Source organism: Bombina bombina, chromosome 1, assembly GCF_027579735.1.
Source record: "Bombina bombina isolate aBomBom1 chromosome 1, aBomBom1.pri, whole genome shotgun sequence".
NCBI lineage: Eukaryota > Metazoa > Chordata > Amphibia > Anura > Bombinatoridae > Bombina > Bombina bombina.
Window position 1 is genome coordinate 54256351 of NC_069499.1, and position 13655 is coordinate 54270005.

At 38.1% G+C, this 13655-nt stretch overlaps 1 protein-coding gene across 1 annotated transcript in view; it reads right to left on the bottom strand.

Annotated features, from left to right (window-relative positions):
- The window catches only part of NRXN3 (neurexin 3), a 1194892-nt gene that overhangs the window by 909984 nt on the left and 271253 nt on the right, over window positions 1-13655 (bottom strand). The window lies entirely within an intron of this gene.

Consider the following 13655-nt stretch of genomic DNA (forward strand, 5'->3'; position numbering starts at 1 on the left):
TACTTCTTTGCTGATGCAATAAGAATACAATTGTTTTAATTGTCAACCCAGAGATCCACAGATATTCTTTAAAGAAACTGAGAAACTCTGAGTAATATTCAACTTGTTGGGTAGATAAAAGACTAAGAAAACAAAGGAAAAGTACCTGGAAGATGTGGGTTCAGATGATCCACATTAATTGTTCTGTATTGCTTGTGAGGAATTTGATCATGACATGCAATGATTTTGGAAAGTTTACTCTGTTCCCTGCACAAATTCATGTGATCCAACAAGTGTTCTTCAAATATCTGATATTGAAATCTCAGCTTCATGCACCTTCTGATAATTGTGTTTTCAGAAACTCTGTCTACCAGTGTCTATTTGTACAATATAGACATAGATCCTAATCAAATAGTAGATTTGTTTCAGACAACACTATACAGCACTATATAGCTCGGTGAAGCATTAACAAATATTTTATTTCAATTGATTTCTAAATTGTGGAGACATTCCATTACTCAACGCCTTTAGTTTTCATGGCAGGTTCATGACATGGTGATTAATAAAGGACCACTCAATGCAGTAGAATTACATAATTAACAGGTACATAATTAAAAGTCAATGAATTACTCTGAATTTCAAATAAGCAGTAGATTTTTTTTTCTGACAAATTTATTTTTTCTCCCATTTTCGGACCCCCTGCAACATGTGACAAACATCAGCCAATCACGGACTAGTATATGTATACCCTGTGAGCTTGTGCACATGCTCAGTAGGATCTTGTTCCCCAGAAAGTGTGAATATAAAAAGTCTGCGTAAAATTTGATAATGGAAGTAAATTAGAAAGTGTATTAAAACTGCATGTTCTTTCTGAATCATAAAAGTTTATTTTGACTTGAGTGTCCCTTTAAGAAGGGCATTGGTGTGGCACAAATACAGACGAGTGTATGCGTGATGTCGGACAAGGGTGTAATCAGAGGGCCCTATGATTAAACGTTAGCAAGCAGAAACATTAAAAAACACGTTTCGCCTCGCAGGGACAGTCTTGGTGCAATTTTTATAGAAAATGGGCTGCCCCAGCAAGTGGTGAGGTGTCTCCCATATAAATAATTAGAGCGCTCTGCTATGTAAACGTTTGCAATGGAGAACATAGTACACAGGAAGAAACCAGCGTATGTTTAAATTTTTATAATATGCCTAATACAAATCAAATGATGCTGCTTTCAGTGCACTGTACCTTAAACTCACAGTTATTTTCGTATGCATAGGATTTGCTTTCAGAGTAATTAGTGTTTTGAGTATTTTGATAAAAGCTTGCCATCTTTAAGTTGCTAGAAAAAAAACAGTGAGATCTGTAGAGCGGAAATGTTTTAATAATTATGCTGGGATTTAAGAGACAATTTCATACACGCCCATGGACTGCCCATTTTCAGCCCATTTTACCAAAAATGTGTTACCATTTTTGATGCACTTCAACAATACCATTTTTTCCTGTGTTTTTTTGTGTGAATGGTTCAATTATTCATTTTGAATGATTTTTAAAACTATGATTTTCATTGTGCACGTTTGTTATATATGCATCTCCTTCCCATACAAAAATGCAGTATACACCCTTTAGCGAGACGCCCTGTTTTTAGGGTAAAAAAAGGCTTTAGCTCATTCCACCAGGGAAGTTGAAGTACTTGCGAGAATTGTTATTGAATCTCACCAGCCCAGAAACCTTTTAGAACATCGGTCCCTAAGACTATCAATATTGTAGATTCGCTACACCAATATATGGCCGCTGTTATTGCTTGTTTTTTATTTTCTACCAAATAATTATCGTTATGTTATTATATTTTATTACTGTATGATTATCTCTAGTAACTAAATGCTACCATCTGCACAGTGTTAGAAAAGGTATAACTACTGGAGAACATGCATGCAGATATGTCCCATTCAATTATTGTTACAATTGATTAGTTTCTCTAGATATTAAAGGGATGGTAAACTCCATATTATTCGTTTACAGGAATAGTCTTGTTGGATCACATTAATTATATACACTTAATTTAATATAATACAATATATTAAAAATAACTTACAATTCTTTTTATTATAAGTCCTTCTGATCCGTTTCAATTCCAGCCCACTGTGACGTCATATTGCTTGTTTATATTTTTAGACAAATCAGTAAGCCTGTCGCCCGCCAGGCTTACTTCAATGCAACCAGCTTTACGCATGCGCAATATAGCATTATTCACGCAGTTTGCCAATCCAATCAGGAGCCTTTAAATCGGCTGGCGAATTTGCGCGTTCATGTGTTGGTAACGCATGCGCTCATTCACACTTTCCACACGTAATATTTTCAAAATATGTCTTTGTATGGCATAACGATAGCTCTCAGATGTCTTTGTATGGCATAACGATAGCTCTCAGACTCGCTGTTATCTCTTTTTTTTACGTATAGCAAGTAAACATTGGATGTCATGACTAAATGTTTACTTGCTATACGTCATGTAACAAACTGCGCTTGCGCTTTTTAGGAGTCGTGTCGGGATCGAGCAGAGGCTACAACGTATTTAGCGGGTGGGACCGCAATACACGTCACTTTCATTTTGCTATAGAAGTTAGATGGGCGGAGCTTAGACACGATAATACACATTTAGAAAACCATATAAATATAATGAAAGTAAGTATGAAATTATTTAATTTTATATGCGGTTTTCTTAATGCTATATTGAGGGATCTTAATATTATATTCAACATCATCCGAGTTTACCATCACTTTAAGACATTAAAGGGACATTAAACACTTTGAGATGGTGATATAAAATGATAAATTGTATATATAAAACAACTCTGCAATATACTTTCATTATTTATTTTGTCCTCTTTGCCTGTAATTCCATTCTGAAATTGTGAGCTTTTCAGTTCCTGTTAGAAATGGAAGTGCAGAACACTGTTAAATCCAGCACAACCATTGGTCTGCACACTCTAGTGACCTATTTATAACTGTCCCTAATTGGCCACAGCAGAGAAGGTAGCACAAGTTACAACATGGCAGCTCCCAGTGTTTTATAGACACTAAAACTTTATACTTATTTTGTCACTTTTTAAACAACTAATGAAACTTTAAAAAAAATACTTCTACATGTTAGTCATGGACTAATCTTTTCTTTGAATGTATCATTCTATCTAGCATGTATTTAGTGTTTAATGTCCCTTTAAGGAACATTTTAGCTCTGATCAGACCAGCAAGATACAAGAGGTGTCTGTAGTACATGTAAAGCCATACGTTCATGGAAGGGTTAATTTCTGCATGACACTGTTTCTTATAGTACGGTATAATGGTAAATAGCACAGGATTTATTTCCCAGTCTATTTAACAATCACAAGTTTATTAAAACTAATCCGGAGTCATTGTCCCTGCCCTTATATTGACACCCAGTCTCTGGTGTAAATACAGGAGGATTCACCCGCTGTACACTGCAGGCTGTGCGCATGTAACCTGCGTGTAAAGCTGTTCCTGGACTCTCTTTTGCAACAGTGTAAGATTACATAAAGTGTCCCAAGAGAAAACGAACAGGAAATCTAACACTTCATAGCGCTGGCCTCTGCTCATATCAACATACAGTCACCCGGCCTGTGGGGGCCACAACTAGGGAGTGTGTGGAAACGCTGCGCTGAGAAAGAGTAAGAGGAGGGGGCACGACACCAAGGGCTTTGCTCATACATAAAATCCCCTCTGGCATCAGAAAATAAGAACAAGAGAAACAAACACATCAAACAGCCAGGTTTATTTGCACACTCCCTGTAGTATAGCAGAACACTTGACCCTGAATAATCAAACATTCTACAGACTCCTCTGGGTTTATCACAACAAATATAGATTTACTGTTTGAATATTTTTTACAGTGTCCGTGTGCTCAACAAGAAAGAACTTCAAGGACTTGGAATGACCAGGTAAAGACTTTATTTAAGTCTTATCCAAGATCATTTAAACAGTGCACAATGTATGCAACAAAATACAATGACTACAAAATAATATCCCACAATCTAAATGTTTGTTACAACTAATGTGGGTTTTACACACAGTATAAACCTGTATAAATAAATAGATTTTTAAATTAAACTGTATATATCTGCTAATTCCTTACATGCAAAACATTTATAAGCCTCAAAGCTCCTAAAACACAATTTTATTTTTAAATTGATGAAGAATATATATATATAAAAATGAGAGAGAGGAGTTGCTTGCTAATGATGGTGATTGTACAAGCTTTCCTCTTAGCTCAGAGATAATACCATCCCTCTTCACACATGCTGACCTGCAATCAAAACCATTCTCTATTATTTAAGCAGGTACAGCCTAAACCATTCTGCTGCCAGGGCAGTCTTTAATATTGACTGGACCCTGGGCAAACATTTTCTTCCCCCTACCCCCCACCCCCCAATGAAATTTCGCTCTCCACCACAACATCCCAAAAACAACTAAATCAATTTATTTTATATTTTTTTAAAAAATGATTAGCCCAGCAGTGGATCATTCACTGTTGGGCTAATCATTTAAAAAAAAAAAAAAATGAAATAAATTGCAATATGTGAAACTGGACCTAAGCATTACTAATAAGTAAATAAATATATAAATTCCTCCACTGTGGATTAATTTAATATATTTACTAATTAATTAATTAAATGTTGGTTTTTAATTTATTTTATATATATATATATTTTTTAAGTACATAAATATTTAATGCAATGCACGGCATCGCATAGTAAAAAACAGTGGCGGACCTAATGTTTACAGGGCCCCGGTGCAAGAATTTATTTTGGGCCCCCCTAAAAGCATCTCACCAGTTTTGGGACATTCACTACATATTTATTGTTTAGACAGCCACTGTACAGCAAAATTACCACTTTCATGAATACCAAGGGAATGCCTAACATAACAAACTCCCCTAACCCATACACATGTACACACAAACACACACTCACCAGAGCATACACATGAACACACAAACACACACTCTCCTGAGCATACACATATACATGTACACACACTCTCCTGAGCATACACATATACATGTACACACAAACACACACTCTTCAGAGCATACACATATACATGTACACACAAACACACACTCACCAGAGCATACACATGTACACACAAACACACACTCTCCAGAGCATACACATGTACACACAAACACACACTACAGAGCACACACAAATGTATGTACACACTCTATATAATCCAATATTAAAAATACAAAAGTAGGTGTGCACTGTGCAGTATACTGAGGTGTGTCTGACCTGTAAGGGGGAATCCTGACATTTGGGGAGAACAAGATCAGCTATGGATCATCTAATCAATCAAGCTGATGCTTTTCAATGTGATTCTGGTGTGAGGTTAGCTGGTTTAATAGATTTAGGGCTGGTTAAAGAGATTTAGGGCAGCCAACAGGAGCAAGGTAAAGACTGAGGAGGAAGCATGGAGGTACAGACAAATATAAGTTTACTGACGGTAACAGCACAAGTACTATGGGAAGCTGTAAAATCTGAGACAGAGAGAAAAAAATCTATAAAAATAAAACTTACCTTAATGTGTGAAGTATCAGCTTGACACTACATCAGCTACAGAAGCACATGTCACTTCCCTCTCACCCTGCACTAGACAATGCTGCATGGGGGAGGGGCATGTGTGCACTTATTCTTCCCACTGACACCTTTCTACAAAGCACTGTTCCCCTAACAAACTTCAGTTAGTTGATCTGAGGGCCACAGCAGAAAGAGCTGGGCTAAGGGGACAAGCAGACTGGATGTTGTCTGTCCAAGACTGCATGGATACAGTGTGAGGCGAGTCACATAGTCTCAAGACTGAAGAGAGCAGTGCCTGCAGCTGCACAGATGTTCAAATCCTCACGTGCCTTCCGCTCCAGCTTTCTACTGCATGCGCCTACAACCAGCCCTACCCTGAACAATCCCCACCACCAGAGCAGTTACCTGGTAACAAAGGTAACCCCAGCAGGACCTTTTCTGATGCAGTGGGATTGGCTGAATGCCGAGTTAGGGCTTAGCATTCAGTGCTGCACAGTGCACATCTAAAACAGCACATGGCACTAGCTTGGCATGTCACATGACACCGGCACGGTCTGGCACAGTTTCTCACAAATTAATATAAGCAGAGAATTTTTGACTGTGACAGTATTAGGACTGACTGTGTGTGTTAGGACTGACTTCAGCTGTCTGGCATGAACCAAAAAAAAAAAAAAAAAGGATTTTTTTTTTTTTTAGGACTCTTGGGCCCCACAACAAAGACTGGGCCTTGGGCAGCTGCCCCTTTTGCCATGTGTTAAAGACGGCCCTGTCTGCTGAATATGGATATTATATCTCAGCTACAGAAAGCTTCAGTCTAACACACTGTAGCAGACTGAGATGACGTAATTGTATATCCCAGAAATGGGTGCTCTCTGTGCACTACATTAATACTCCCGGACTTTGCTAGCTGGCTCAGGCGCATTTAGCGGTTGGTAAAGTGCCTTTAAGAGTTGGAGACAATGTATGAGATGCTTTATTACACAATAAAGACTTGTTGCTCTGTTTAATGTGGCTAAGCGAACATGGGCACATTTACATTAAGCACTGCAGCAAATGCACTGGAGAATTAGGACAGGAAAACATTTCAATAGGGAAAAAAGGGGACAGAGAATAAATAAAACAGAGAAAACGAGAGAGACAGGGAAAGCTATGAAAAGAACAGGGAACAGAAAGAGAGAAAGTGAGAAAGCCACAAGAAATGGAGAGAAAAGGGAAGAACGGGGCAAGAGGTAGGACAAAAAGAGGGGGGAATGTTTCAATATATATTGAAATGAAAGAGAGAACTGAGACTAAAAAATAAGAGGAGGTATATTAGACACAGAGAATTGAGATGGAAGACAGAGAGATGGGGTATAAGTACAAAAGCAGGGAAGTTATAGAGATTGAGAAGAGAGTAAAAAAAGAAAGAGAAACAGGGTGGGAAGAGCGCGAAGTGAAGAGATAGAGATGAAGAAACAAGAAAAAACAGAGATGTGAAAGAGAGAGACAAGGTGGTGAGGGGAGATATATATGGGAGAGACAGCGGCAGAGCGGGAGCTGGGGAGAGGATAATGTTAGAGAAAGGAACACACAGATGAGGAGAATGAGATGAGATAAAGAGAAAAAGGGAAGTGAGAGAAAGGAAAGGGATAGATTGGGAGAGACTGAGAGAATGCAAGAGAGAGAAAAGAAAGGGATAGATGGGGAGAGAGTGAGAGAATGTAAGAGAGAGAGAGAGAAGGGAAAGGGATAGATGGGGAGAGAGTGAGAGAATGCAAGAGAGAGAAAATTAAGGGATAGATGAGGAGAGAGTGAGAGAATGTAAGAGAGAAAGAGAGAGAAGGGAAAGGGATAGATGAGGAGAGAGTGAGAGAATGTAAGAGAGAGAGAGAGAAGGGAAAGGGATAGATGGGGAGAGAGTGAGAGAATGCAAGAGAGAGAAAATTAAGGGATAGATGAGGAGAGAGTGAGAGAATGTAAGAGAGAAAGAGAGAGAAGGGAAAGGGATAGATGAGGAGAGAGTGAGAGAATGTAAGAGAGAGAGATAAGGGAAAGAGATAGATGAGGAGAAAGTGAGAGAATGTAAGAGAGAGAGAGAGAGAGAGAGAGAGAGAGAGAGAGAGAGAGAAGGGAAAGGGATAGATGGGGAGAGAGTGAGAGAATGTAAGAGAGAGAGAGAAGGGAAAGGGATAGATAGGGAGAGAGTGAGAGAATGTAAGAGAGAGAGAAGGGAAAGGGATAGATGGTAAGAGAGTGAGATAATGTAAGAGAAAAAGAGAGAGAAGGGAAAGGGATAGATGGTGAGAGAGTGAGATAATGTAAGAGAGAAAGAGAGAAAAGGGAAAGGGATAGATGGGGGGAGAGAGAGAATGTAAGAGAGAGAGAGAGAGAGAAGGGAAAGGGATAGATGGGGGGAGAGAGAGAAAGTAAGAGAGAGAGAGAAGGGAAAGGGATAGATGGGGAGAGAGTGAGAGAATGTGTGTGTGTGTGTGTGTGTGTGTGTGTGTGTGTGTGTGTGTGTGAGAGAGAGAGAGAGAGAGAGAGAGAGAGAGAGAGAGAGAGAGAGAGAGAGAGAGAGAGAGAGAGAGAGAAGGGAAAGGGATAGATGAGGAGAGAGTGAGAGAATGTGTGTGTGTGTGTGAGAGAGAGAGAGAGAGAGAGAGAGAGAGAGAAAGAGAGAGAGAAAGAGAGAGAGAAAGAGAGAGAGAGAGAGAGAGAGAGAGAGAGAGAGAGAGAAGGGAAAGGGATAGATGAGGAGAGAGTGAGAGAATGTAAGAGAGAAAGAGAGAGAGAAGGGAAAGGGATAGATCGGGAGAGAGTGAGAGAATGTAAGAGAGAGAGAAAGGATAGATGAGGAGAGAGTGAGAGAATGTAAGAAAGAGAGAGAGAGAGAAGGGAAAGGGATAGATCGGGAGAGAGTGACAGAATGAAAGAGAGAGAGAGAGAGAGAAAGGAGAAAGGATAGATGAGGAGAGAGTGAGAGAATGTAAGAAAGAGAGAGAGAGAGAGAGAGAGCGAGAGAGAAGGGAAAGGGATAGATGATGAGAGAGTGAGAGAATGTGAGAGAGAGAGAGAGAGAGAAAGAGAAGAGAAAGGGATAGATGAGGAGAGAGTGAGAGAATGTAAGAGACAGAGAGAAGGGAAAGGGATAGATGGGGAGAGAGTGAGAGAATGTGAGAGAGAGAGAGAGAGAGAGAGAGAGAGAGGAGAAAGGGATAGATGGGGAGAGAGTGAGAGAATGTAAGAGAGTGAGAGAATGTAAGAGACAGAGAGAAGGGAAAGAGATAGATGAGGAGAGAGTGAGAGAATGTAAGAGAGAGAGAAGGGAAAGGGATAGATGAGGAGAGAGTGAGAGAAAGTAAGAGAGAGAGAAGAGAAAGAGATAGATGGGGAGAGAGTGAGAAAATGTAAGAGAGAAGAGAAGAGAAGAGAAAGGGATAGATGGGGAGAGAGTGAGAAAATGTAAGAGAGAGAGAGAGAAGAGAAGAGAAAGGGATATATGGCGAGAGAGTGAGAAAATGTAAGAGAGAGAGAAGAGAAGAGAAAGGGATAGATGGGGAGAGAGTGAGAAAATGTAAGAGAGAGAGAGAGAGAGAGAAGAGAGAGAGAGAAGAGAAAGGGGTAGATGAGGAGAGAGTGAGAGAATGCAAGAGAGAAAGAGAGAGAAGGGAAAGGGATAGATGGGGAGAGAGAGAATGTAAGAGAGAGAGAGAGAGTGAGAGAGAGAAGGGAAGGGGATAGATGGGGAGAGAGTGAGAGAATGTAAGAGAGAGAGAATGTGTGAGAGAGAGAGAGAGAGAGAGAGAGAGAGAGAGAGAGAGAGAGAGAGAGAGAGAGAGAGAGAGAGAGAGAGAGTGAGAGAATGTAAGAAAGAGAGATCGAGAGAAGGGAAAGGGATAGCTGGGGAGAGAGAGAAAATGTAAGAGAGAGAGAAGGGAAAGGGATAGATGGGGAGAGAGAGAATGTAAGAGAGAGAGAGAGAAGGGGATAGATGAGGAGAGAGTGAGAGAATGTAAGAGAGAGAGAGAGAGAGAGGTGATTGATGGGGAGAGAGTGAGAGAATGTAAGAGAGAGAGAGAGAGAGAGAGAGAGAGAGAGAGAAGGGGATTGATGGGGAGAGAGTGAGAGAATGTAAGAGAGAGAGAGAGAGAGAGAGAGAGAGAGAGAGAAGGGGATTGATGGGGAGAGAGAGTGAGAGAATGTAAGAGAGAGAGAGAGAGAGAGAGAAGGGAAAGGGATAGATGGGGAGAGAGAGAATGTAAGAGAGAGAGAGAGAGAGAAGGGAAAGGGATAGATGGGGAGAGAGAGAATGTAAGAGAGAGAGAGAGAAGGGGATTGATGGGGAGAGAGTGAGAGAATGTAAGAGAGAGAGAGAGAAGGGAAAGGGATAGATGGGGAGAGAATGTAAGATGGGGACACAAGTGAAATACAAAGAAGGGAAGATAGATGGGGAGAAACAAGCAAGAGATCAATAGGGAGTAAGATGTCAGGGAAAGTGAAGTGAGAAAAGGGGAGTAAGAAAAAAAGAAGTAGAGATTGGAAGAGGTCAATTAAACAAAAGGGAAGAGAGAGAGCAAAGGGGCCTAATTCTATAAAGCTCTCGAGGCTTCTGAGAGTCTATAAGAAATATCACAAGCCCCTGTCCCAATTCTATAAACGCAGTTTTTACCTTGAGAGGGTGTCTCGAAAAGGGGGTGTTCCCTGCTTTTAAGTTTGTGAAGGCGAAGCATACATTATAATAGAGCTCACAAAAAATCGTAATTTCAAAATTGTTGAAAAAGAATAAATTATTTAAATAAAAATACACAGCAACAAATTGTATTGTTTAATCACAGAGAGAGAAAGAGAGAGAGAGAGAGAGAGAGTATGTGTGTGTCTCCATATAAGTGTGAGTGTGTGTCTACATGAGTGTGTGAGTGTGTGTGTGAATATCTTTGTGTCAACATATGGAGTGAATGTGTGTATGTGTATATCTGTGTCTACATATGCGTGACCGTGTCTTTGTACATGTGTGACTACATGAGTGTGAGAGTGTGTGTATATACCTGAGTGTCTACATATGAGTGAGTGTAAGTGTGTGTGTAACTGTGTGCCTACAAATGAGTGACTGTGTGAGTGTGTGTGTCTACATATGAGTGTGTATGTGTGTGTGCACATGTATGTCAACAAATGATTGATTGAGTGTGTGTGAGTGTACTGTTGTACGACATAGTGAGGTGAAAGGATCTGAGATGCAGGAATATTCTGCATTTCAATTCTTAAGGGATTATAACAGGTTCATTCTGCTGCGATCTCCCATAAAAAGGACATTTCTATGCATTGTGAAAGTCCTCTGGAGCAGTTAGATGTTTAAATGACATAACACAGATGCTGCTAGCGCTCTGAGAGATTAATGTTCTTGTGTGTGGGTTAAGAACACGCATTATACCTTGTAAGGAGGAATCAGATTGGAGCTTTGCCTAGTTCTGGGTGCTCTGACGCCCTGTGTTATTCTAACAGTGTCACAAGTACCACCTTGTGTCACTGTGCGAGACACTATACATCTCAGCAGTGTCTGTCCTTGACAGAAGCAAGGGGACACATGCAATACCGGCATCAGCCAGCAGAGACCCCCCCAGTGCAAATATTTTCGAAGACTCCATCAGGTGAAAGAAAAAACAGCGTTTCTAAATAATGCTAAAAATAAGTGCAGCAGAAGAGAAAGGAGGAATGTTACAAACAGACAATTAATGGAAACAGGTCATGGTCTGCAGCTTAAACAGACAGACATCTTACCCTATATACTGTATATATGTATGTGTCTGCTCAAATTAAACATACATCATTAGATACCTACAGCACTGGCAGCAGTGGTCTGTTCTTTTATATTTCTGTATATTTATTATATTTCTTCTTCACTTATTCCAATTTGGGTACTATTCTTATTCTGATAAAAAATATTTACTAAATCTGTTTATGACTCTAGTCTATACCATAAATTCAGTACATACAGAACAGTACACAGACCGAAACCGTGATTACATTTTTTGTGTAACACGATTAGCTTTGGATTGTAACAATTACTTCATTTACACTGGGTAAAATCATTTAGATGCTCTGTTTAATCAGTTACATAACAACAACTTCTGAAACTCATTGTATACATGATTTTTTTTAAAAATCAACACATATTTCACATACTTTACTTGCTCAATATGCATAAATTATTTTGTTATGATATATTTATATATGTATCTATATATATATATATATATATATATATATATATTCCCAATAATAATAGTGATTAAACATATAATAATTTTGCCTGAAAGGATTAAGTTAAATCTTTTTAACCTCATAATAAAATGAAATGGAAATGCTTGTCAGTGCACAGATTACGTTACTCTCCAGCATAACAGGGAAACAAGCGTTATGACAAAACATAACTTATTCAGTCCAGAAATATCTGTTTCTCAGAAAATAAAGAAAAGGAAAAAAAAACTTTACACTTTTCTTATTTTTAGCAATATTCTGTTTTTAAATGTAATTATTTATCCTAGGGGTGCAGATTAAATCCTCAACTGTCAGGTTCTGGAGTTATACATAGAACTAGCTATTGTTCCTGTTTTTAAAAGATACATCCTTTTTCCTACGTGTCTACTTTATGGCATTAAAGGGACACTGAACCCAAATTTTTTCTTTTGTGATTCAGATAGAGCATGAAATTGTAAGCAACTTTCTAATTTACTCCTATTATCAAATATTCTTCATTCTCTTGGTATCTTTAGTTGAAATGCAAGAATGTAAGTTTAGATGCCGGCCCATTTGTGGTGAACAACCTGGGTTGTTCTTGCTGATTGGTGGATAAATTCATCCACCAATAAAAAAGTACTGTCCAGAGTTCTGAACTAATAAAAAAGCTTAGATGTCTTATTTTTCAAATAAAGATAGCAAGAGAACAAAGACAAATTGATAATAGGAGTAAATCAGAAAATTGCTTAAAATTGCATGCTCTATCTGTATCACTAAAGAACAAATTTGGGTTTAGTGTCCCTTTAATATAGTGAAGGGCAGGGGAGCTAAAATTACAGAGATTGGAACTAAATTTCAAGTGGGGGGGGGGGGCTATATATAGAAAACACCTACAAAACAAAATGTGCTACAAATAAACAATCTAGGCTACTAATTAGCAAAAAGACTAACAACTATAATATATAACACACACACTCAAATGTATGTGTGTATTTATTTTCTATGTATATAAATATTTTTATTTTTTTATTTTAAGATGATACCTTTTTTAGCTTAAAACATGTTTTATACACTGACAGTTTTATTTTCAATTAGGATAAACTATAAATTGCTGTAAGTTAAGAATTAATCAAAATCCAAAGAAATTAATTCTTAAAGGATAGTTTTCTTTTTCAAAAGGTTAAAAGTGTAAAATACAAATCCCAAAATATGTTTCAGCATTCTAACGTTAAAAAGAAAAGAAAGAAAAAAAATATTTGTTGGTATCCAAAAAGGAATGAATACTATAGTGATTAGTAACATAAACCTTTTCACTATTATTATACATTTTATTTTTCACCATCACATATTTTACCAAGATCCTAAAGAAGAGATAAACAAAGAGAAAATGCTTAATAGTCTAACAACTCAAAGACAAACATTTATATTGTATTGTATTCATTTTATTCTACTCAAATAGGCTCTCTCGTGTGTATGTTTCATGTTTCCCCTTTTATTTTGCCTTTTCTAAGATATTAAATTATTAAAAATGAGTTGAGAGAAAAATGGATGTTTAATAGAGTTGGTTTGTGCATTAGTTTAGATATGCAAAAGCTCTCTCTTCCATTTTACTATGTGTTCATTAAAAAGAGTATTTAAAGGGATATTAAACTTAAAAATTAAATCAAACATATAAAAAATATATAATGTATCTTATATCATTATTTCACCCATACGTCCAGTAATATAACTTCCCTAGGAGAGTATCTGCAAACAGACAAGACAGGGTAAGTACTTTGCCCTCTTACAGATATACCACTCTCTGGAACCTGTTGCACACATATATTTGTGTCAGATATACAACAAACATTAACCCCTTGCTGTTTGAGCTATGGGCATGT